This window comes from Rhamphochromis sp. 'chilingali' (genome assembly GCF_963969265.1).
Source record: "Rhamphochromis sp. 'chilingali' genome assembly, chromosome: 1".
In the NCBI taxonomy this organism is placed as follows: Eukaryota; Metazoa; Chordata; class Actinopteri; order Cichliformes; family Cichlidae; genus Rhamphochromis; species Rhamphochromis sp. 'chilingali'.
The window spans coordinates 63,131,646-63,158,543 of NC_137929.1; the positions used below are offsets into that span (position 1 = coordinate 63,131,646).

At 44.5% G+C, this 26,898-nt stretch overlaps 1 long non-coding RNA gene across 1 annotated transcript; it reads left to right on the forward strand.

Moving 5' to 3' along the window:
- Window positions 1-26,898, forward strand: LOC308394940. The gene is made up of 3 exons (XR_013971319.1): window positions 1-269; window positions 23,741-23,846; window positions 24,976-26,898. It is a non-coding gene; the product is annotated as an uncharacterized lncRNA (long non-coding RNA).

The window sequence follows — 26,898 nt, forward strand, 5'->3', positions numbered from 1 at the left end:
CGGAGCAAAGTGTCTGTGCAGGAGAGGAGAGTCGAACAGAGAGAGCTGCTTTTTCATGAAACGGGAGTAAAGTAGTGAACTTACAGGAACATATACCACTACCAACGTTTGGATCGATGTCTGCATCGATCTGCACACCCTTGTCTCCTGGATCGTAGCTGAGATCAGCGTGAACCACGTGGGTCTCTGCTCCCTCATCTGTTTCCTGTGTTTGGAAAGAATTCCAGCTTCATCACGGAGTTTCTCTCGGTTTGTGGGCTCATCTAAAGGTAAGCACCGAGCTAACTTTAATGTGGGTTCAGTTTATGTTGAGTTTAGCTCTGTTGAGAATAATAGATTGTTTGGTATACACTGGAGTTAAACAGACTGTAGAGTTTGTGATTGCTTGCAACATTATGAAATGGCGGTTGCCAGGGAGTAAGAATACATATAGAAAAATAGTCTTGGAGTATGAACAAAAGGATGGGGTGCAGGCAGGGCTCTAGAGTGCGACCAAATTGGTCGCTAATGCGACCAAATTTTTCAATGGTGCGACTAAAAAAAATCTTTGGTCGCACTACAACAACAAAAAAAATCTCCGCAACTCTCCGTGTGGTCAACAACAGACACACGTTATGCCCCTATCGTGGACTAAACCAATCAGAGATAGTCAGGGGCGGGACCTCTCTGATTGGTCGTGGTCCAGTTGAAAGTGCAGGTGGAGAGATGGAGGTGAGTAGTTTGAATAAAGCGATATCGAATCATTAAATCCTGAATTGACTTTTAAATATAACTTTGTTTTGCCAGAAACGCCAGATTCTCAGATTAAACTATTTCAACATCCACCAAACATTAAGTGAGAGCAGGTACACGGATTCCACACAAAGACGTAAACACACACCCGACGCATCATCAATCAGTTTTGTCTCTTCGATCAAAGGAGCTTGCAAAGAAAAGCGTCTGGACTCCTATAAGTTGCTTGAAGACGTCTCACCTCTCATCCGAGAAGCTTCTTCAGTTCTTTGTCTTTCTCGCCTTTCTCACCTGACACGGCAGACGGACTGTCGGAGCTCAGTGATTCTGCTGCGTCGGGTCAGCTCTGTGTTTACGTCTCCAACCAAAATTGACCGAGGCAGCAGCAAAAGAAGCAGCAAACTAACTTCACATTTGATAAATGTCATCATGAATTCCCTCTGACATTTGCTGTTTTGCTTCCACCACGATAAAAATCACACTTCATGCACAGCTCTCTCTCTCTCTCTCTGTCAAGGGCATAGATTTGGCATGGACGGAAGGGACATGTCCCCACCAATATCCAGCGATTATTGAATTGTCCCCACCAATAATTTGATCTCTTTGAGTAAAGAAAAACAAACCTGATAGAAAAAAAAAAAAAAAAAGATCTGTCATTGTCTCATTCACCCAGCGGTGCAGGAAAAGTTAAATTATGCTCTCTACTGGAGTGTAACAGGTATTACAATTAAATAACATGAGATATGCATTAAATTATTGTCTTGACAACTTTGGACCAGTATCAGAAAGTTCCAGGTAAGACCAGAGATGGGCAGTAACGCGTTACAATTAGCGTCCATCGTGCATGGGAAGAAAACTTCTTTTTACAGTGAAAAAAACCCCTAAACTTCCAAGCAAGCACCGAGTGCGCAACGACGTAATGGGAAATTCACAGAGAAACTCGCGGATTCTTCAACTGACCGCAGCACACCTGCACCAGGGTAAACCGCCGCCTACCGCAGTCCTGCTTTACAGGTGAAAATAGAGTAACAGGACCGCTGAGTTTTTGACTTTATTTATTTTCTGCTGTGTTTTACGTGCATCTATTTGAAAGAGTGAGTGTAAACACAAAAAATATTTTATTTTATGTGCTGGAATGTGCAGAAAATAGGTTTAAATGTTAAACTAATTTATTCAAGTCAGAGAATGTTGCATATAATTAAATCTTTGCTTGATGCATGAAGTTAAAAGATTAAAACTGATAAAACAAGTTAAAAAAAAGAGACTTTTCCATTTGATTACATTTTGTATGAAGGATTATGTAGAAAAAGTAGAATTGGGCTGAAAGATCTATCGCTTTATCACCTCTTCAGGTTGTAAATCGTGTTTTTAAAAAGTAACTAAGTAATTAATTACTTTTGAAAATAAGTAATCAGTAAAGTAACGGGATTACTTTTGGGGGGAAGTAATCAGTAATTAGTTACTGATTACTTTTTTCAAGTAACTTGACCAACACTGGGTAAAACTATGGAGCCTTGAAAGGATCAGCATAGAAGGAACCACTCAATGATAGATAAGATGTGATTTGAATAGAAACTGTATTGAAAGTTGTAAAGTTTACAAACCCTGCCTGTCTAAAGCCGGCATCCTACAGTGCACAAACGCACATTAAAGGGCTTAAAAATAAAATCAAAACCAACATCCTCTTCAAGGAAATTCTCCAAAGAGTTTCAATTAAAGAGCTTCTGCTCCTGTTGCTCAGTGCACTTCTCTTTGGAAAGAGAAATTAGAGTTCCTTGTGTGTGTGTGTGTGTGTGTGTGTGTGTGTGTGTGTGTGTGTGTGTGTGTGTGTGTGTGTGTGTGTGTGTGTGTGTGTGTGTTTCTGTCCATTGGTTCTAACGCTACCCGGGTAGATGTTTAAAGTGTTAGTCTTATCTGTGTCAAGAAATGTAGTAATAGTCCTGAGGTTCGCGGAAGATGGATCCCACGGCTGGCCACACCGCACCCGGGTCCGTCAACAGTCACTCTCTTGGGATTGGCTCGCCACTTAACCCACAGGGTTCAGATCTCGAATGATCCTGTCCTGGTCAAAAACCAATCTATGCACACAGTTCAGAGTGCATACATTACTATTTTATCTATGCTTCTTCCATCACTCATCTTTTAGCCAAGTATTGCTCAAGTATAACAAATTATTTTAGTTATACAGCGTCTCAACCATCATGAAATAACTTGAGTTACATCACACAAGGTCTTAGTGCAACAGAAAATATACCTTATATTTACCATTTTTAAGAATAAATAAACTTGTAAGACTCTCCCATATTTATCCTTTTAACAGCTCGCTTTTAACTGTTCTTCTTTTTAAGATATTTCAACTTGAATTATTTCTCAGAAAAATATATCAACTTCTTTAAACATTAATACGTTCAACAGAGTAATGAGATCCCTCACATTTTATAATCACATTTTATGAACTTTTTGCATCTTTATCAAATGAGTTAACTTTTAAGTCAACAAAACTAAAAGCTGTGCATTTAAGCACTACATGACGATATTACTGCTTCTCCAACGTTTTGGAAAGCTAACTAAATCAACTGAATCACAGTAATGTTAGAACACACAGAAATACACAGAAATCACTAAGCAGTAGCTTAATACTAGCGGTTAGCTGGGCACATTTTAATATATTCTTTAGCACTTAAAATTAAACATCTGTACATCAGTGATGTTACAGTACTTTAAACATAAATATCACAACTCCGATTGGTTGTTTTTAAACAGGAAATATATTAACAGCAGTCAACTACATGTCTTCATGGCGCTTACATTCATGTAGCATCCCTTACCGGGGTTAGTGGTGAGATAGCTCGCCCGGCTGACGCAGCTTCCCACGACCGTATTTCACAGATTTCAGATCCTAATAAATAGCCATCTGTTAACAGCTAGTATGTGAAGATAAATTGCGAATTTAACTTTTATTTCAGCTTTTCTTACCAGGATCTTCCAGCTAATTTGGCAGTTGCCTCTTGAGTAATGGCTTCCACAATAGGAAATGTTGACTAACAGAAAGTCATCTCAAGGCATACTCGCCTCCTAGCGGCGGGGAGGGAAAATTACACCTCCAACCTTATGCAGCAGCACAACCCACAAATCTGATGTGGGTTACAGGAGTCCTACCTCATGTGACAAATATGGCCAATGCGATTGGCTGTGCCTTTCAGGGAGCTCTGTTTAGTTTTAGCAGCGGCAAGCCTGCGCTGCGAGGACCTGCAAAAAGGACAGGACGGCAGCAACAAGGAAGAACCTGGATATACACTCAACAAAAATATAAACGCAACACCTTTGTTACTGCTCCCATTCCCCATGGGATGGACGTAGAGACCTAAAATTCAATCCAGATACACAATATAACCATCCCTCCCAAACAGTGGTCACAAATCAGTCCAAATGTGTGGTAGTGGGCACATCTGCTATATTGAGATAATCCATCCCACCTCACAGGTGTGCCACATCAGGATGCTGATCTGACATCATGAGTAGTGCACACCTCAGACTGCCCACAACAAAAGGCCACCCTGGAATGTGCAGTTTTGTCTCACAGCAAAATGCCACAGATGCCACAAGCAATGAGGGAGTGTGCAATTGGCATGCTGACAGCAGGAATGTCAATCAGATCTGTCGCCCGTGCATTGAATGTTCATTTCTCAACCATAAGCCGTCTCCACAGGCGTTTCAGAGAATATGGCAGCACATCCAACTGGCCTCACAACCGCAGACCTCGTGTAACCACACCAGCCCAGGACCTCCACATCCAGCAGGTTCACCTCCAAGATCGTCTGAGACCAGCCACCCAGACAGCTGCTGGAACAATTGGTTTGCACAACCAAACAATTTCTGCACAAACTGTCAGAAACCGTCTCAGGGACGCTCAACTGCATGCCCGTCGTCCTCATCGGGGTCTTGACCTGACTCCAGCTCGTCGCCGTAACAGACTTGTGTGGGCAAATGCTCACATTCGATGGCGTCTGGCACGTTGGAGAGGTGTGCGCTTCACGGATGAATCATGGTTCACATTGTTCAGGGCAGATGGCAGCTGAGAATGTCCCAGTTCTTGCATGGCCAGCATACTCACCGGACATGTCACCCATTGAGCATGTTCGGGATGTGCTTGACCGGCGTATACGACAGCGTGTACCAGTTCCCACGAATATCCAACAACCTCGCACAGCCATTGAAGTGGAGTGGACCAACATTCCACAGGCCACAATTGACAATCTGATAGACTCCATGCGATGATGTGTTGCACTGCATGAGGCAAATGGTGGTCACACCAGATACTGACCGGTTCTGGGTCCCCAGACCCCCAATAGCGCAAAAAACTGCACATTCCAGGGTGGCCTTTTGTTGTGGGCAGTCTGAGGTACACCTGTGCACTACTCATGATGTCAGATCAGTATCCTGATGTGGCACACCTGTGAGGTGGGATGGATTATCTCAATATAGCAGATGTGCCCACTACCACACATTTGGACTGATTTGTGACCACTGTTTGGGAGGGATGGTTATATTGTGTATCTGGAATGAATTTTAGGTCTCTACGTCCATCCCATGGGGAATGGGAGCAGTAACAAAGGTGTTGCGTTTATATTTTTGTTGAGTGTAAGAAAGTATTTTTCAAAGAAACCTGTAAGTCACTTAAAGCCAAGTTCACTCATAAAATGTGTCTGTCATAATAACTTTACAGGCTATGCTAGGCTTTGGCCAGCATCAGTCTAAAATTGTATGTAACCACGAATAACGTGTTTTGGAAACTAACTGCACAACAGGCAGCACTATTAGTTCTCTCAGTCTCAGAGCAGCATTTCTAATTTTGATTGAAACTGTCAGAGAAAACGGCAGCTTCGAGCAAGCCAGGATATTAGTTTACTTAGGCTGTTAAAATTGTATGTCTAACGTTAAAATGTTGGTGACACAATAATTTCATCCTATGGCACTGACATATTCATACGGTTAATTTTTGAGACAAATATCTTGAGGTAGTCATGATTTTGCAACTATTCCACCTTGTAGTGCAGTTTGCACAAATTGTTTTAAAAATGCACTCACCCTGCAAACATTACTGATGAGTCACGATCTGCACAAATTGACAGAAACACTGAAGCAGCTACCCGTTTTATTCTTATTGTCATGTATGTCCTAATTGTCAGGTAACAGTGCAGCTCTGCCATGCTGTAGCTCGGACAGAGGTGAAGAGGCCAGGTCACGGGTGACTGACTGATGATTTGGTGCTATAGATTAACTAGTATTTATCATCATAACAATTGTTAGGCTGCTGATGTAAATTGATTCATTAGTGTATATTTGACAAATAATCTGAATTGACAGGTCTCACTTTTTATATGGCACGAATCAATGTGTTATTTTATCAGGTGGCACGGCGGGGGAAAAGTCACTCGGGTCAGAACATGGGGTGCCACCATCATCCCCTGCCCCGGCGTCTGCCGGAGCGAGCGGTCGGTACGGTGAGAGCCTGTCCCGGTGCAACACCACCATGCGCCCCGGGCCCGGCATGCGGATACGGTACACCACGTCTGTTAGCTGCTCCACGACCTCCGCCGGCCCTTGCCAGTGACTGCAGAGTTTGGGGGACACTCCTCTCTTGCGAACCAGGCAATACACCCAAACCTTGTCGCCAGGCATGAAAACCCCCCCTCGGCACTTGGTGTCGTAGGCTCTTTTCTGTCGTACTCCGGCGCTGGCCTGGGCCTGGCGGGTGTAGTCATGAACCATCTGCAGCCGCTCCCTCAGCCTCCTGTAGTAGTCCATCTCTGGCCCACCATCAATCTCCAGCTCGGGGGGTGAACACCAGATCCACAGGCGTCCGGAGCTCCCGTCCAAACATCAGAGCGGCAGGTGTGCACTGGCTGGACTCCTGCACCGCAATCCGATACGACCAAAGGACCAGGGGCAGATGTCGGTTACAATCTCGCTGGTGAGAATGGCGAGCTGGGTGGCCAGCGTGCGGTTGAAGCGCTCAACCAAGCCATCGCTTTGTGGGTGGAGCGGTGTGGTTCTCGTCTTCTCCACCCCCAGTTGCCAGCAGATCTCCCCGAAGACCTTCAATTCGAAGTTACGCCCCTGGTCACTGTGGAGCTCAGCTGGGACCCCAAAACGGGTGAACATCTCCTCCACCATCTTCTCGGCCGTCGTCGTTGAGCTCTGGTCCGGCACCGCGTAGGCCTCTGGTCACTTCGTGAAATAGTCCATAGCTACCAGCACATACCGGTTCCCTGACTCGGTGACGGGGAAAGGCCCTAGGACTTCCACTCCCACTCTTTCCATTGGGGCCCCCACCAGGTACTGCTGAAGGGGGCAGTGGAGCGTTGAGTTGGGCCCTTCTGTGCCGTGCAGGTGTCACAGCAGTGCACATGAAGTTCCACATCCCATTGACAGCCAGGCCAGTAGAACCGTCCCCTGAGGCTGCGGAGAGTTTTGGCGTTCCCATAGTGTCCTGCCCCCACCGAGCCGTGGACCAGCTCAAGCACCTGCGACCGCAGCGACCGAGGCACCAACAGCTGCAGGACATCTCTGCCCTGACCGGGGGCCCGCCATCTCCGGTACAGGACGCTGTCGTGCGTCTCCAGATTGTTGTGCTGGGAGTAGTAGGCCTTCACCTCGGGCTCCTGTGCCGACACCCCTGTCCAGGCGGGGCATTGCGCCGCCTCGAGCCAGGCCCCCACCTGAACCAACGTCGCGTCGGCCTCCTGCTCCCGCTTCAGCTGCTGCGTTGTCAATGGGAGCCACCCCCCTCCGCCGGCTGTGGCCTGAGCAGTAGCCACCCCCAGCACCTCCTGGGCCCGCTCCTCCTGTCGCAGGCAGTAGCGGCACTCCACGGCTACGCAGGGCCGTCTGGAGAGGGCATCAGTGTTGCCATGCTGTCGACCTGCCCGATGCTGGATCTCGAAGTCATAGCCCTGAAGGACCTCCAGCCAGCAGGCCACCTGCCCTTCTGGGTGTTTGAAGTTCAGGAGCCAAGTCAGAGATGCATGGTCAGTGCGCAGGAGGAACCGGCAGCCGTGCAGATATGGCTGGAAGTGCTGCACCGCTAGCACTACGGCCAGCAGCTCCCACCGGGTCACGCCGTAGTTCCTCTTGGCTCGCCCCAAGGCACGACTGAAGTACGCCACCACCCGTTCTCCAGCCTCGTCCTGCTGGGAAAGGACCACCCTGACTCCTACACTGCTAGCGTCAGTGTCCACAATGAAAGGTTGCCGGGTGTCGGGGTAGGCCAGGACTGGGGCTCTGGTGAGGGCCTCCTTCAGCTGTGCAAAAGCCGCAGCACAGGCCTCCTCCCAGCCAAACAGCTGTCCCTTGTCAGTCAGACGGTGGAGGGGGTTGGCCATCGTCGCGAACCCCTTGATGAACCGACGTTAGTAGGAGGATATGCCCAGGAAGCTCCGCAGTTCTTTGACGTTCGAGGGAGTCGGCCAGTCCCGGACCGCAGCCACTTTTGCGGGGCCAGTGGCAACACCTCGAGCGCTGATCACATGGCCCAAGAACGTGGTCTCTCTCGCCAACAGCCGGCATTTCGCGGGGTTGAGCTGCAGCCCAGCTCGTCGGATGGCACTCAAGACCTCGCTCAGGTGAGACAATCCAATGTCCAATGGTGAATGCAGTCTTAGGCCTTGCGTCGGGGGCTAGCTCCACCTGCCAGTAACCGCTGCGTAGGTCGAGGGAGCTGAACCAACTGGAGCCGGTAACATAATCTAGGGCCTCGTCGATCCGCAGCAGCGGGTACGAGTCCTTCTTGGTGACTGCATTGAGACGGCGAAAGTCCACGCAGAACCTCGGGCTGCCATCCTTCTTACCCACCAGAACCACGGGTGCCGCCCATGGGCTATTGGATGGCTTGATTACCCCAGCCGCAGCCATCTCACGGATCTTCTCTTCTGCTACCTGCCGTTTTGAGAGGGGCAGCCGGTGTGGGCGCAGACGGATGGGCTGAGCAGAGCCGGTGTCGATGGTGTGCTGGACCAGACTCGTCTGCCTACAGACTTTGTCACTGGTGGCAAAGATGTCCACATTCTTGTCCAGGAGGCACCTCAACCGCTGGCGCTGGTCAACGTTGAGGCCTACGCTGCTGCGCTGCCAAAGGTCATGAACAGCCTCGATGGTCTCGGTCGAAGGAGGTTTGTCAGGCTGAGAGGCTGAGGCGAGTGGAGATGACCCACAGCCACCGGCATCCGAAATCTGCTGAGCGGCAGCTGCCCGACGCCTGTCTCGTCTGGTCCCCGCTCCCTGCTTTTGGCCGCGCTGGAGAGCAAAAGTCTCTGCGCCAAGAGTGATAGCCAGCTTCGCGGTGTCGACGCAGGCCCCCCAGCGGCTCAGCAGATCCAGGCCAATGATGCACTGGTCTTGAATGTTGGCGAGCCAGAAGTCGTGCACCAGCTCTAGATCCTTCACTCGGATCCGCAACGGTTTCTTCCCCCGCATAACAGTTTTCTCCCTCGTCACTGTCATCAGCTGGGTGTCTGTGGGCAACCAACCCTTCACCAGTGGCCCGGATGTTTCAGGGAGCACGCCAGGTCGTATCAGGGAAATGGTAGACCCCGTGTCCACCAGGGCCTGGCATAGCTGGTCCTCAACACAGCAGCTCAGGTAGAGTCCCTTGAGGTGCCACCACTGTGCATCGTCCTTGGAGGGGAACAGGAAGCTGGACCGGTGGTCCCCTCGCTACACCGCTCCCTCCTCATTTCCCTGAGGCTGCATAGTTCTGGTCTTCGGGGCTGGTGCTGGGCAGTCACGCGCCACGTGGCCAGACTCATTGCACCGGTAGCAGCGGTCGGTCGGTCGACGAGGACGCCTCCGGGGCACCGAGGGTTGCAGCTGGGACATCTCGGCGACACCCCCCCCCTCCCCGTCGCAGTCTGCGGCTCTGATTTGGGGGTAGTTTGGTGGGGCGGCGCCTGCTGGTTAGGTCGCGAGGTGAGCTTCGGCTCGGCCCTTTCAGCCTCAAGGAGCGCCTCACGGAGGGTCTGAGGCATGGCCAGGCGGACGTGTTGGTGTAGTCGCTCTGGGAAAAGTCCTTGCAGAAAAGCATGCAGGCTAAGCTCCTCACAGGCTGCCGCTGGAAACTCCGGGTAGCCACGACGAGCATACAGCAACACGTCTGCTGCAAAGGTGCCCAGGCTCTCCCCCGATCGACGGCTCCGGTTGGTTAGCTGCTCTCTGCTCTGATCAGTGGAGTGCCGCTGCCCGAATCGCCTTTCGAGTGCACGTTGAGGGCCTGGAGCTCATGCTGCTCTGCCGGGGCTAGGTCAAGGAGTATCTGCAGTGCATCTCCCTCTAATGCTAGCACTAGGTGTGTAGCAGTCTCCTCTTCACTCCAGCCACTATGTCTGGCAGCCAGCCGCACTTGTGAGAGGTAGGGCTCTAGCGGGGTTAGCCCGTTGTATTTCGGTACCTTAACTGGTGTGGTAGGCATGACTGCTCGCGGTTGGGGGCTCGGCGTGTAGGTCGACAGGTCGCGGTGCGCTCGCGCCATCGGGACCCGTCGGGGGACTGACATGGCCATTATATTAATCCTCCCACTGAGGGAAAGGGATAATAAGTTCTAGCAGGTGATGTCCTTTTTCAGACTCTTCAACATTGGCAGGTAGTTTATTTTATAAAGATCTTTGTAACAGCCGGAGATCCAGATTTCGAGGAATTTAAACTTTTTATTATTTATTTTGAATGGTATTAGATTAAATGGGATATTTTTTGCAGCTGCATTGATTGGGATGAATTCACTTTTCTGACGATTTATTTTGTAGGCAGACATTGAACCGAATCTTTGTAGAGTGCTTAGTAGTTTCGAGGTGTTTAGGGTGGGGTCAGTTATAAAAAGCAATATATCGTCTGCGTAAAGAGAAACTTTGTATTCTTGGCCTCCTTTAACGACTCCTGTGATACTGGTTCTTGCCGTATGGCATTGTTAATGCTGTATGAAACAGAAATGAAGGAGAAAATGTTTTTGTTCATCTGTTTTTATATAAGCTTTGTTTGATTTGTTGAGTATCTGAGGCTGAGACCACGGGACTGTAAAAACATGATTGCCAGGCTTCATTTCTGTACTGAACAGTCATTTTAAGATTAGCTAGTAAATAACCATTAGCTAATGTTTTTCATGAGACTAAAGTCATCTCACTTTGGTAATGTAAATATAATATGGGAAATATTAAAGTTATTTTTATATTAATCATTATTAGTTATTACAGCAGTGAACTTGAACTTTGTCAAATACTGAGCTTCAGTAAAGATTCAAGTTGCATTTATTTATATTTCCTATCACCTTAAATCGTCACTCAAAGACAATTATCTTTGACAGTGTATATATAGATGTATTATATATAAGATACAAATATTGTTATTTCATTTTGTTGGCATTACTAAATTAGTCTCAATTCTTATACATATGTGTAACAAGAAAATGTCAGAGCTGTGATAACGGTTTCTGATAGAATGAAGAGTAGACTGATATATTAAATATTCCTTTATTGGGTGAGAAAATCAGACCATGTCATAACTGCTTTAAGTCATACAGAATAGATATCAGAGCCTTAAACAGGCTGACTTCTGCTAAATGGGTCAAACTGGGCAAAAAGTATACAAACACATAACATCATTATAGAATATGATGTAACACTATAGATCAACTTACCTCAGAATATATAAAGCATATAAACAATTACAGCAATGCGATGCAACAAACGCAGCAGTACTACTAATCCACAATATTCAAAGCTTCATATAACTGAAACAAACATGGGCACTTATTTTCAGGTCCATTCTGCTGCTGATACATACTTTAGGTTTCTGAATATTCTAAACATCACACACACTCCTTTGTGCCTTTTGCTTTGCCCTGTCCAGATGTTTACCATAAAGGACAGTGACTATATTAGAACTTATAGGTAAATGAATACCACAAACATAAACTAACTTCAATGTTAGTGCTTTCAAAGTCTGGGGTAAAACCCAGATGTGGCCATGTAGAGCCAACATATATCAAACACTTCTGAGCTAAATTTTTACAACAGACTGATAGATCTTTCCTCTATATCTATGCAGTGTACTGTACTCTTTACTATTGTAGGGCAATAGACCCATTTAAACAGTGTAAACCCTCTCAAAGGAATTTACAATCATCTTTACTTTGCCCACATCAGTGATTGGGGAAACCAAAACAATCACATTAAACACTGGAAGAACTACCTCATTCTTTAGGTGCTTCAGGCATATTTGAGGCCAATCAAAAATCCCTCAATGAAATGTGACGAACCCAAAATCTTACCTATACCTCCTCCCTCACAGAGAGAATTATTATGACCTTGTTTTCTGCTTGATCGTCACCTAAGGATTTACATCCCTGATAAGGAGGAGTCCCACTGTGTGTTCAATGTCTCCCATTACAATGGCCTCACTGTATTAACATTCCACATGCATGCAAACTGGTGACAGGAGTGCTCTTACTATAGTAAAGTGAGAAAGTGATATTACTTTAACTAATGTGATATGATTAAATATGTGATTAATACATGAGAAGAAAAATCTGCCTCCACAACACCTACAGGCCAGTGGACACTCTTTCACTGATGAGGATGTACACATCCTGGACAGGGAGGAACGCCGGTTTGCGTGTGGAGTCGAGGAGGCCATCTACATGAGAAGGGAAAGACCATCTCTGAATCGAGCAGGGGGCCTAAGGGGACATCTTTCGCCATCTTACAATGCTGTGATTGCAGCCATTCTCCAACTCTCTGTGAATGGTACTCATGGCCATTGATCAGTGGTCATGAGAATTTACATAATTATGATGAAGGAACTGACCTACCAGCCCATTGTTCCTTCAGTGGTTCTAGTTACTGTTTACAAGATTGGGGAAACCTGCAGTCAGCTGAGACTGAAGAAGTCACTTGGATGAGTGACGAAACGTTTCTCCCACTGAAAACACTATGTCCTGATGAACAGAATCAACTTTTCGAGATTTACTTACCTGGATGATTGAGCATGCATCAAGAAGAATTTCGAATGGATTACCTTGCTGAATCCTTTTAGATAAGGGACTTAGGACTTACTATCTAATCGTGTCCCACATAGGTGATGTTCTCCAGTGCCCATTGTAATGCGGAGAAGCTCACTTTACGATTGTTGTATAGTTAGTTCCAATCATGCAAAAATAAAAAATGTAATCCGATCCATTAAATATCACGAAAGCACCTCACAAAACTTGCAACACGCCGTAACTCACCTCAGAACGTTAGCACGTCGAGCAGTATGCATCACGTGATAGAGCAGCTGTGGCATGCGGGACCTGTCCTGGTCTGGATAGCCTGTGGAGCTTCGCTAGCAACCCGGCATTTCATCTCCGACAAAGTTATCCCAGAGAGAAGTAAAGCAAGTGTGTAAGTCCATCTCTGAATGTTTGTAAAGCATTCCCACGTTAAGCTTAACAAGCGACTGCCTCTCGCTCTCCGGCTGCTACTTCAATCGTGAAACTGATCAATGATCAGCTGATCGGCTTTTCTGTCGCGAGTCCGTCTCTCTTGTTTGTTTTTGGCCCACTTTGCACCAGAAAGAGGAAACCAGCGGCTGAACAACAGCAGCACGTTTAAGCTTGATAAGCTGTTGTTAGAATTTATTTAATATTACTTTCTACACCAGGATCTTTTTCTACGTAGCTGACGGCTGGTAACTGTGCAGGGGCGGATCTAGCAAAGTCTAGCCAGGGGGGCCGATAGGGCATGAACAGGGAAAAGGGGGCACAAAGACATACTTTTCTTTCTTATTCTCATTTAAAATGTCGAGCTTTTAATAAATAATTATCTGACACCCAAAGTTTTAATTTGATGTAAAAGGAATAGAAGTCAATTACTGTATATAGTGACTATTAAGTCTAATATGTATACCCTAGTAAGCTATAGTACTTTTTACTTTGGGAAGGTACCATCTGTGCAGTCTGCAATTTTGTTGAAGAAAGATGTTGAATCTATTTAATATTTCTTGAAAAATAATTGATTTCTGTGCATTTTTTTTCACACTGCATCAAATTAAGGTTGATTACGTCGATTAAGCATCATGAGGTGGCACGTGAGGGGTGGTTCCCTATTTTTTATTTATTTATTTTTGTTGTTGCTGGGAGTTGGAACCCTATTAGTTAGGTTGCTTAATATTTACGCTAAGTACTCTTTAAAATACCAGAATAGGGAGGATGGTGTAGGTTTAAGTTTATTAGATTGATCAGTATTGCTGAACTATGAAATATTTTTTTTGTATACAGGTATAACAGAATAGCTTTAGTGTAGTTGTTGTTTTAAACTTGAGTATGAACTTGCAGAGTTGCAAAATGCAGCAAGATATTTTAAGAAACAGTTTTGTTGATTAAAAAACACTATATCGGATTCATATCGGTATCGGCAGATATCCAAATTTATGGTATCGGTATCGGACATAAAAAAGTGGTATCGTGCCATCTCTAATAAGTTTATTCCCATGTAACCAGGTGTATGTCATGGTAAAGCATCCCTCACACATTTGAATTTGAATGTATTTATTTAAAAGGCACAGTGCAGTTTGACATAGTCCAAGTACAAAACATGAAACTGATGTAACGGACATAAGTTTATAGCTATTGCAAATTTTCAACAATTGTCACTTGTTGGGCTTACAATCAAAATAAATACATTTTACCATAAAACATACATTTTCATAAAGCCAAAATACATCGTAAATACAACTACAATTAATAGACAATAAATAAAAATAATAACATTAGTTAAAATGAAAACATCTCTGATTTCCCTTTAACCAAACTTTAACCTTCAATGGAAAGGATCTGATGTCTGTAATCAATTTGATTTTGGTTGGAAGTGGGTTCCACAGATTACAAGCCTTTATGGAAAATGCCGACTGACCAAATTTAGATCTGCGATATGATATCTTGCAGTTTCCGTTCACCATGCTTCTAGTAATACAATTACTATCTTGTCTCTGGATGTATCTATTAAGACACTCTGGGGCCATCCTATATATACCTTTAAAGACTAATTTAAGAAAACACAAATGATTAAAACTCTTAAAACTAAGTAAATTATATTTCTCTAAAATGTGACAATGATGCCAGGGCTGCACGATTTTGCATAATATGAGAATCACGATTTTTTTGCTTAGAATTGAGATCACGATTCTCTCATGATTTTCTTTTCCAATATAAATATTTATTGCACTTATTAACTGCACATCAACTTTGTAACAGTTGAGACTGAACATAAAAACAATGTCTCAATTGTCTACTCTTACTTACAAAACCTTAAAATACTTTTAAGAATAACATTTTGAACAGTATTCTTTCCGTGTGTAAGCTGATGAGAGAGGTACGTATTAGGTATTTTTCTTAAAATGTAAACCACAACTATTACCAAAATATAACACTTAGTTTGGCTGGACCATAAGTCTGTCATTGCCGTGAAATGTTGTACTGCTTGTAATTCGATCTCCACACTTGCCCGACACTGCGTGTATAGAGCAGGTAGTGCAACATTTGAAAAATAGTTGCAGGACGGAACTGTGTAGTGTTTGGGTGTTGATCATTTTCCTAAATCCCTCGTTTTGCACAGTGTTGATGGGAGCCATATCTTTAGCCAGGTGATAACTGATTCATTGCGGGTCATAGAGGAGATTTGTTTAAGAACCTGGCTTCTGAAGCTTGCTTCTGTATCACGTGGTATAAGGCTCTGCCCTTGTCATTTGTTTTTTTTTTGTTGGTTTTTTTTGCCTGTCCCATTTGGTTCTTTAGAATTGTTCTTGAGAATTTAGAATTGCCGTCAGAATTGTTGTCTGAAGACCAACAAGGATACCCAATGGATTTATTTTGCCAAATGGATCATCGTGGCATTGCCGTATTGGTCCATTTGATCGACCTTTGTTTTTATTATTTATTTTATTTTATTTTCAGTTGTTACAGACGGGACAGACATGAGTGAGGGATAGGAAAGGGAGAAAGAAAGAGGAAGGAAAAGAAAAACAGAAGGGGAGAGGGACAGTGAGAAAGGGGAAAAAATAATAATAAAATCTCCTGGATCACCTGTTGAGAGAGAAAGAATAGAAAACAAGCAAAAAAAACCCCAAATCAACATACTAAACACAACACCATCGCATTAATCTAGCTAAGTGTAAACAGCAGTAAATACTAAATATTCAATGTTGTTGTGCAGCACGCAGGTCAGACAGCGCACAATGTGCTTTAAAGTAGCAGCCAAGAAAGGTGTAATTTAAGTCTACGAACAGTGAACACCCGTGTGCACACCTGTGTGGATCAGCGCGCTTGTATTCAAATGGTTTCCACATGTAATGGTCTGCAAGAGGATGTAGAGACCCATAGCCCTGTCCCCCAGGGCATGAAGCAGGCATGGAGGAGATCCAGGCCCCAGACATCCACAGGCCCCAGAGTGTGAGAGCCCAAGGAGGACCACCGGAGGGACATCCGTGCCACCCTCATGGGAAGGGCTGAGGATCCCCAGACGAGGCGTCACCCAGTAGCCACCGAGCAGAAGCTAGAGGGGGCAGCACCGGCGTGCCCGCCAGCTCTGCCGGCAGCCAGGTATGCCAGAGTGAACCAAGCTGCAGGCCCAGAGGCCGGAGGCCTGAGAGCCCCCTGCACCCCTGAGGAGGCCTGACCGAGCAACAGGCACCAGGCCCCGCCAAGTAGCCACCGGGAGTGAGCTGGTACATACCTGAGCGCCCAGCCCTGGACACCAAGAAGCACCAATGCACCGACCCCTGAGGGCATCGGTCACGGCAGGGAGTGTGGTGAGGGGAGATAGGCCTTGGAGGGCCTGGGAGTTCCCAGAGAGGTGGAGTCTAAGACCCGACCTGACATATTGACATATAGACACAGACAAACAGGCACACACAGACACAAACATGCATTCCCACCCTCATGCACACATATACAAACACTCAGCACTCACCCAATGTCAGGATTGACATAAATGGACATGTACACATAATCCCACTCCCCAAACATACTCTATACCCCGGGTCCAGGTACCCTCGCCCCCAGAGAGGGAAACAGAACCCAGACCCAAGAGATGTTACCCTTCCCCCCAGGGTGGAGGCAAGCAGACCGTCCCAGGCTCCGCAGCAGCAGGGAGGCCAATCGGACCTTCTATATCCCACGATTCATTGTGGGTCATAGAGGAGATTTGTTTGAGAACCTGGCTTCTGAAGCTTGCTTCTGTATCACGTGGTATAAGGCTCTTCCTTTGTCATTTGTTGAGCAGGAAGAGTGAGCGTTTGTTTTCATTCAGATTATGTCCCGGATCAAAATGCGGTACAATCGTCATCTTTTTTTTACCTTTTTTCTTTTTTTTCTTAAATCGTTGTCATTTGGATATGAGATCACACATAAGTATGAATTGAGATTGCGATTTTCTAGCATTTAATTGTGCAGCCCTAAATGATGCCATCGAAAAGATTTGACATACCACACAGACGTTCAAAATGAAACAGGAGACATGAGACGCAGACATGACAATACAAACTTGATAACATAAGACACGCAGCATGAAACACAAAGGGTGAGGGAAACTTAAATACAGGGGAAGAAAATAAAAGAGAAATCTATACTCAACAAAAATATAAACGCAACACCTTTGTTACTGCTCCCATTCCCCATGGGATGGACGTAGAGACCTAAAATTCATTCCAGATACACAATATAACCATCCCTCCCAAACAGTGGTCACAAATCAGTCCAAATGTGTGGTAGTGGGCACATCTGCTATATTGAGATAATCCATCCCACCTCACAGGTGTGTCACATCAGGATGCTGATCTGACATCATGAGTAGTGCACAGGTGTACCTCAGACTGCCCACAACAAAAGGCCACCCTAGAATGTGCAGTTTTTTGCGCTATTGGGGGTCTGGGGACCCAGAACCGGTCAGTATCTGGTGTGACCACCATTTGCCTCATGCAGTGCAACACATCGTCTTCGCATGGAGTTTATCAGATTGTCAATTGTGGCCTGTGGAATGTTGGTCCACTCCACTTCAATGGTTGTGCGAGGTTGTTGGATATTCGTGGGAACTGGTACACGCTGTCGTATACGCCGGTCAAGCACATCCCGAACATGCTCAATGGGTGACATGTCCGGTGAGTATGCTGGCCATGCAAGAACTGGGACATTCTCAGCTGCCATCTGCCCTGAACAATGTGAACCATGATTCATCCGTGAAGCGCACACCTCTCCAACGTGCCAGACGCCATCGAATGTGAGCATTTGCCCACACAAGTCTGTTACGGCGACGAGCTGGAGTCAGGTCAAGACCCAGATGAGGACGACGGGCATGCAGTTGAGCGTCCCTGAGACGGTTTCTGACAGTTTGTGCAGAAATTGTTTGGTTGTGCAAACCAATTGTTCCAGCAGCTGTCTGGGTGGCTGGTCTCAGACGATCTTGGAGGTGAACCTGCTGGATGTGGAGGTCCTGGGCTGGTGTGGTTACACGAGGTCTGCGGTTGTGAGGCCGGTTGGATATGCTGCCATATTCTCTGAAACGCCTGTGGAGACGGCTTATGGTTGAGAAATGAACATTCAATGCACGGGCGACAGATCTGGTTGACATTCCTGCTGTCAGCATGCCAATTGCACGCTCCCTCATTGCTTGTGGCATCTGTGGCATTTTGCTGTGAGACAAAACTGCACATTCCAGGGTGGCCTTTTGTTGTGGGCAGTCTGAGGCACACCTGTGCACTACTCATGATGTCAGATCAGCATCCTGATGTGGCACACCTGTGAGGTGGGATGGATTATCTCAATATAGCAGATGTGCCCACTACCACACATTTGGACTGATTTGTGACCACTGTTTGGGAGGGATGGTTATATTGTGTATCTGGAATGAATTTTAGGTCTCTACGTCCATCCCATGGGGAATGGGAGCAGTAACAAAGGTGTTGCGTTTATATTTTTGTTGAGTGTAATAACCAAATGAACTTCACTGACCTAAAGAACTTAAACATAAACCATTGTAATTTAGCGCCCAGCTATCTTTCTGAACTACTCCATTCATACAATCCCAACACAGCACTTAGATCATCAATCACAGGCTCCTAGCACAACCTAGGACTCGAATGAAGTCGAGAGGTGACCGGGCCTTTGCATCCGTGGCACCTAGACTCTGGAATAACCTCCCCGTTCATATTCATACTGCCGAGTCTATCCAGTCTTTTAAATCACGTCTTAAAACTTATTTTTTTACTTTGGCTTTTGATTCTGTTTAGTTGGCTGGTCTAGCTTGTTGTGTTGTTACCTATTGTTTGTTGTCCTCTTCTATTGTTTGTTTTAACTGTCTCGTGCTTTTACTGACTGTGAAGCACTATGGTCAACACTGTTGTTTTAATATGTGCTATATAAATAAATTTTGATTTGATTTGATAAACATCAAAAATGAACTAGAACTAAAAACAATGGCTCAAAAGACCCAGGAACGTGACAAATGCATAAATAACTGAGCTGCTAAAGTAGGTATATACAGGGAGTGCAGAATTATTAGGCAAATGAGTATTTTGTCCACATCATCCTCTTCATGCATGTTGTCTTACTCCAAGCTGTATAGGCTTGAAAGCCTACTACCAATTAAGCATATTAGGTGATGTGCATCTCTGTAATGAGAAGGGGTGTGGTCTAATGACATCAACACTCTATATCAGGTGTGCATAATTATTAGGCAACTACCTTTCCTTTGGCAAAATGGGTCAAAAGAAGGACTTGACAGGCTCAGAAAAGTCAAAAATAGTGAGATATCTTGCAGAGGGATTCAGCAGTCTCAAAATTGCAAAGCTTCTGAAGCGTGATCATCGAACAATCAAGCGTTTCATTCAAAATAGTCAACAGGGTCGCAAGAAGCGTGTGGAAAAACCAAGGCGCAAAATAACTGCCCATGAACTGAGAAAAGTCAAGCGTGCAGCTGCCAAGATGCCACTTGCCACCAGTTTGGCCATATTTCAGAGCTGCAACATCACTGGATTGCCCAAAAGCACAAGGTGTGCAATACTCAGAGACATGGCCAAGGTAAGAAAGGCTGAAAGACGACCACCACTGAACAAGTAACACAAGCTAGGGCTGCTCAATTAATCGAATTTTAATCACGATTACGATCTGGAATTTCAACGATCATTAAAAATGACTGAGCCGATTATTAGCCCCTCCCTCATTTATCCGCGACACCTTAAAGGCCGGTCGGTGAAAATATTGTCGGGCATAAACCGTCCGTGGCGCAAAAAAGGTTGGAGACCGCTGATTAAGAGGACCCGAGGGAAGCTCGGAAAGCTAAGCAGAAGTTATTTGGAGAGGAGAGTGACTGCTGTTGGTTGAAAAGAGAGGTAAAAAAAAACTTCAGTGGTGTTGCACACTATTTTATATTATTTTTTAAAGTCATTGTTAACCCTTTAAAGCCGGTCAGAGCAGCACACTCCGTTTTGTGTAACAATTTTTAAATCCCTGTAGAACCTGAACCGTGTAAGCTAGCGCAATAATTTGTTTTGCATATGAAACCGGAGGAGTTGTACTTACATCTGATGCCATCAGCTTGTCCTCGGTCACGGTTTCCTTCCACATATAGCTTTGCAAAAACTGCATAAAAAGCGCTTGCAGGAACAAAAACATAATACTCCAGAAACAGGCTTTGCCGATCCATCAGCTGTTCGTAACACTTCCCACAGTGAAATGATGCACCTGCTGTTTTCTTTGCAAATTTGCATCATAGGATTGTTTTTTGTTTTTCCTGCAGTATATAAAAACTGTATCTCCAAAATAAAACTATGAAGACACTCAAAATAAATTTCCTGTTGTTGTAAACTATTTTTTGCAACTTTATTGTATTTAAAGAGGGATAAACCTCTTAAATTTCTCCAAGTAGAAATATATGTAAACAAAACAAAAGCGATTTTCAATATTTTTTGTAGTTTATTGCACTTTTTTGCAATTTATGTAATTACTATGGACTTAATGCATACATATTATTAAAATATGGGCTATAACAGTTGTATTGATGTATAGCAACTTGAAATGCTCCCACAAATGGCACTACAGCATGTAAAAAAAATAATATAAGCTCTGGTGGACTTGGTTCTATAGTACCCGTTGCCTACTGGTGGTGGTCAGAGGGCCCGGTGGCGCCAGTGTCAGGCAGCCTCGCCTCTGTCAGTGCGCCCCAGGGTGGCTGTGGCTACAATGTAGCTTGCCATCACCAGTGTGTGAATGTGTGTGTGAATGGGTGGATGACTGGATATGTAAAGCGCTTTGGGGTCCTTAGGGACTAGTAAAGCGCTATATAAATACAGGCCATTTACCATTTACCATTTAGGTCTTAAAGGGTTAAATAAATATCGTCAAATAATCGTGATCTCAATTTCAGTGAAAATAATCGTGATTATCATTTTTGCCATAATCGAGCAGCCCTAACACAAGCTGAAACGTCAAGACTGGGCCAAGAAATATCTCAAGACTGATTTTTCTAAGGTTTTATGGACTGATGAAATGAGAGTGAGTCTTGATGGGCCAGATGGATGGGCCCGTGGCTGGATTGGTAAAGGGCAGAGAGATCCAGTCCGACTCAGACGCCAGCAAGGTGGAGGTGGAGTACTGGTTTGGGCTGGTATCATCAAAGATGAGCTTGTGGGGCCTTTTCGGGTTGAGAATGGTGTCAAGCTCAACTCCCAGTCCTACTGCCAGTTTCTGGAAGACACCTTCTTCAAGCAGTGGTACAGGAAGAAGTCTGCATCCTTCAAGAAAAAACATGATTTTCATGCAGGACAATGCTCCATCACACGCGTCCAAGTACTCCACAGCGTGGCTGGCAAGAAAGGGCATAAAAGAAGAAAAACTAATGACATGGCCTTCTTGTTCACCTGAGCTGAACCCCATTGAGAACCTGTGGTCCATCATCAAATGTGAGATTTACAAGGAGGGAAAACAGTACACCTCTCTGAACAGTGTCTGGGAGGCTGTGGTTGCTGCTGCACGCAATGTTGATGGTGAACAGATCAAAACACTGACAGAATCCATGGATGGCAGGCTTTTGAGTGTCCTTGCAAAGAAAGGTGGCTATATTGGTCGCTGATTTGTTTTTGTTTTGTTTTTGAATGTCAGAAATGTATATTTGTGAATGTGGAGATGTTATATTGGTTTCACTGGTAAAAATAAATAATTGAAATGGGTATATATTTGTTTTTTGTTAAGTTGCCTAATAATTATGCACAGTAATAGTCACCTACACACACAGATATCCCCCTAAAATAGCTAAAACTAAAAACAAACTAAAAACTACTTCCAAAAACATTCAGCTTTGATATTAATGAGTTTTTTGGGTTCATTGAGAACATGGTTGTTGTTCAATAATAAAATTATTCCTCAAAAATACAACTTGCCTAATAATTCTGCACTCCCTGTAGTTCTGACTTAACACAAAACAATTCAGATTCGCCTTGACCGTCTTAGCAATCTTCTTTACATGCTTGTCCAATTTAAGACGTAAATCAAAAATTATTTCTAAAAACTCAAAATATTTGGCCTTCTTCGTTCCTTACCTGGATTTTAAACTCATCATTTATCTGATCATCAGGAACAAGAAACTAAGAATCTGTTAGTCTCACTCATTTAAACCCTCTGCTGCATTCTGTTCACCCCTGCTATCATTCAATCATCTTTCCTAATATAATATTAGTCCACTAGTTCATATATCATGGTGGCACGGTGGTTAGCACTGTTGCCGCACAGCAAGAAGGTCCTGAGTTCAATTCCAACATCAGGCCGGGGTCTTTCTGTGTGGAGTTTACATGTTCTCCCCGTGTTTGCGTGGGTTCCCTCCGGGTACTCCGGCTTCCTCCCACCGTCCAAAGACATGCAGTTTGTGGGGACAGGTTAATTGGAAAATCCAAATTGTCACTAGGTGTGAATGTGTGAATGAGTGCGAATGGTTGTCTGTCCCTTTGTGTTGGCCCTGCGACAGACTGGCGACCTGTCCAGGGTGTACCCCGCCTCTCGCCCTATGACAGCTGGGATAGGCTCCAGTGCCCCCCGCGACCCTGAAAAGGATAAGCGGCAGCAAATGGATGGATGGATGGATGGATAGTTCATATATCGCTTCTCATCTTAGTAAGTGAACCGAACAAGATGATAAAATCAGAAACACAGGTTTAAAATACCATCTGGTATTCATGAGCTTCATTGCATGTGTGTGTATGTGTTAGTGGGATTAAAATATTCTGTGCTTATGTATGTCGTTTTAATTACTTTCCCCTTTTTCTGAAACAAATCTGTTTACTACACCTTCTTGTTTCAGAAACATCTAAAGAAGAAAGTCTCTATTGTAGTCAGGCACAGCTAAATTCTGCTTGTGAGTTAACCTAGCCAACCACACTGTGTGTGATTGTAAATGTACCCCCTCGTGATGTGTGCCACTTCATCTATGTCCTCTATTTGTACCACCATATGGAGAACCACAATAGCCACACACACATCGAAATACAGAATTCTTAGATGCTTAGATGATAAATTGTAGAATAAATTCTCCATTTGTAAAATAAATTTAGAATTCCACATTAACAAAGTGAGTTTCAAAATGTTTTGAAATTACCATCCTAGGGGAGCTAGGATGGTAATGAGGTGCTTGAAATGTTGTAGGTGGCTGAGTTTATACTGCTACCAATGAGACTGATCGGGACTCCGTCTTTGTGGATCTATGGAAGTCCATATATACAGGGTGTAGCATCCCCTGGGTAAAGGTGGTGATATGCAGGGGGTCAGGGGTTTTTCCCTTTCAAGTTCTTGTAGGCAACTGATGACTTTCTTTTTGTAGTTGCTTCTGGGGTTTCACCTTGAAGCTTAATAGGTATTGTTGTCACTGAGGAGTTTAGTCATGTTTATTTGCTCTGCTTCTTTTTGTCAGGGATAAAATACAAATATATACTTTTTGTGTCCCAGCTGAGTAACAGGAGGAGAAGAGTCTGGTGGTGCAGCAGAGGAACAATTTCAGCCATTTGGACTCAGCTCAGCCACTACAGAGGAAACAATGACTTCAACACAAAAGGTGAGAAAAACATCACAATTACACTGTTATTGAAACTGTGTGCACAGCTGGTCTGTTTTTAAAAACCTGTTAACAGCAGATTTATCTTTTCCATCCTGGGCTCCTCCATATATACAGGGAGTGCAGAATTATTAGGCAAATGAGTATTTTGTCCACATCAACCTCTTCATGCATGTTGTCTTACTCCAAGCTGTACAGGCTCGAAAGCCTACTACCAATTAAGCATATCAGGTGATGTGCATCACTGTAATGAGAAGGGGTGTGGTCTAATGACATCAACACCCTATATCAGGTGTGCATAGTTATTAGGCAACGTCCTTTCCTTTGGCAAAATGGGTCAAAAGAAGGACTTGACAGGCTCAGAAAAGTCAAAAATAGTGAGATATCTTGCAGAGAGATGCAGCAGTCTCAAAATTGCAAAGCTTCTGAAGCGTGATCATCGAACAATCAAGTGTTTCATTCAAAATAGTCAACAGGGTCGCAAGAAGCGTGTGGAAAAACCAAGGCGCAAAATAACTGCCCATGAACTGAGAAAAGTCAAGCGTGCAGCTGCCAAGATGCCACTTGCCACCAGTTTGGCCATATTTCAGAGCTGCAACATCACTGGAGTGCCCAAAAGCACAAGGTGTGCAATACTCAGAGACATGGCCAAGGTGAGAAAGGCTGAAAGACGACCACCACTGAACAAGTCACAATACAAAAATACAACTTGCCTAATAATTCTGCACTCCCTGTACAGAATCTACTGCTGTTAACAGCAGCTTTATCTTTTCCATCCTGGACTCCTCAATATATACAGAATCTACATTCACAACCAAAGACCACAGAAGTTACAAGAAAATACAAAGATCATATTTTCTCTACACACATTGAAACAACAATATCATCACTTTAATTTTTTCTGAAGTAAAAGAGTTTCTCTGCTGATTGATATTTTTTCAATAATGTCATTTTCATTACAACTCTCATTGTAGCACATCATTGTAATGTGATACTATTACCAGAAGGCGGTGGAAACACACCAACAATGTGTTTGTTGACATGTTTGATTCCGCTAATAGAGGGAGTTACAGTTTGTTCCACGACTGCATTTCACTCACTGCCTGTGTTTGTATCTCTGTCACTGCAGGACCAACATGGAGCGAGAAGTCAGCGCTCTCAGGAGGCCGACAAACCTCACAGAAGAAAAGGAGAGAAAACCTACAGCTGTGATGAGTGTGGGAAGGATTTTACCCTGGCTGGAAGCCTAAAAACACACCAAGTCATCCACAGTGGAGTTAAAGCATACAGCTGTGAGTTGTGTGGAAAGTCTTTTACCCAGGCTGGAGTCTTAAAAAGACACCAAATCATCCACAGTGGAGTTAAAATTTACACCTGTGACTTGTGTGGAAAGTCTTTTACCCATGCTCAAAGCCTAAAAACACACCAACTCATTCACAGTGGAGTTAAACCTTACAGCTGTGATGAGTGTGGAAAGTCTTTTACCCAGGCTGGAGTCTTAAAAAGACACCAACTCATCCACAGTGGAGTTAAACCTTACAGCTGTGATGAGTGTGGAAAGTCTTTTACCCAGGCTGGAAACTTAAAAACTCACCAACTCATCCACAGTGGAGTTAAAGCGTACAGATGTAACTTGTGTGGAAAGTCTTTTACCCTGGCTGGGGACTTAAAAACACACAAACTCTTTCACAGTGGAGTTAAACCTTACAGCTGTGAGTTGTGTGGAAAGTCTTTTACCCAGGCTGGAACCTTAAAAACACACAAACTCATCCACAGTGGAGTTAAATCTTACAGCTGTGAGTTGTGTGGAAAATCTTTTACCCAGGCTGGAAGCTTAAAAACACACCAAGTCATCCACGGTGGAGTTAAAGCGTACAACTGTCACTTGTGTGGAAAGTCTTTTAAATATCCTCATCAGCTGAAAAAACACCAACAGATCCACACCAGAAAGTAACTCTACAAGTGCAGTTACTGTGAGGATGTATTTACCTTTTTATCCTGTATTTTTAACCTGATTGTTTGGAATAAATATGATCAGTAAACTTATGGAGTTATACTGAATGAACTGTTTGGAAAAATGAAGACTCATCACTGTGGTGGTGGGAAAGAGTTTCTCTGTGATCTTTGTGGAGACAAAATGAACTACTGCAAAGAATGTGGGAGAGGCTTCCACACACCAAGTACATTAAAAATACATGAACTCTTCCACAGTGGGGTCAAAAAGCACATCTGTGACCAGTGTGGGTCATCCTTCACCACTGGACATGAGCTCAATGAAAAAGCATAAGGGATTCCACACAGGAGAGACACCATACAAGTGCAGACACTGTGACAAAAGCTTCTCACAATCAGGTCATCGTAACAAACATGAACGTACACACATGGAGGTGAACTTCAGCTGTGACCAGTGTGACAAGAGCTTCAGGAATCTCAGTTCATACTCCGAACACAAACGATCCCACGCTGTAAATAAACTGTTTCACTGTTACCTGTTAAGTCTAATTGTTGAATGTTGCCATTGTGTTTCTTAAATTTGTACAGTCTTAGTTTAAGCAGTAGGATCAAAGCCATCTCTTTGATCCTGACCACCTCTCCAGCCACTCTGTGCCGGGGAGGTTTTATTGTAGATACATCCTATCTGAAAGATCTGTTTCTTTTGATGAAAGCTTCCTGGGGTTTATGACCCTTTGGTCAGCAGGAGGACACACACACACACACACTCTCTCACACACACACACACACTCACATTCTCACATAACACACACACACACACACACACACACACACATTCTCACATAACACACACACACACACACACACATTCTCACATAACACACACACACACACTCAGTGTATACATTTACATACAGTGCCTTGTCTTTGTAACCAAAGGGGGGTTGCAAGGGGAGGTGTTTTGTAAACTATTGTTTGAAGTTTGTCAATAAAAGGCAGCGAGAGGAGGCCACCATTTGGGGTTCATTGTCATGCTGGACACAGATGAGGGCTTCCCTTGCGCAAGAAATCGATCGAACATTGTTGCCTTGCTTTTCTT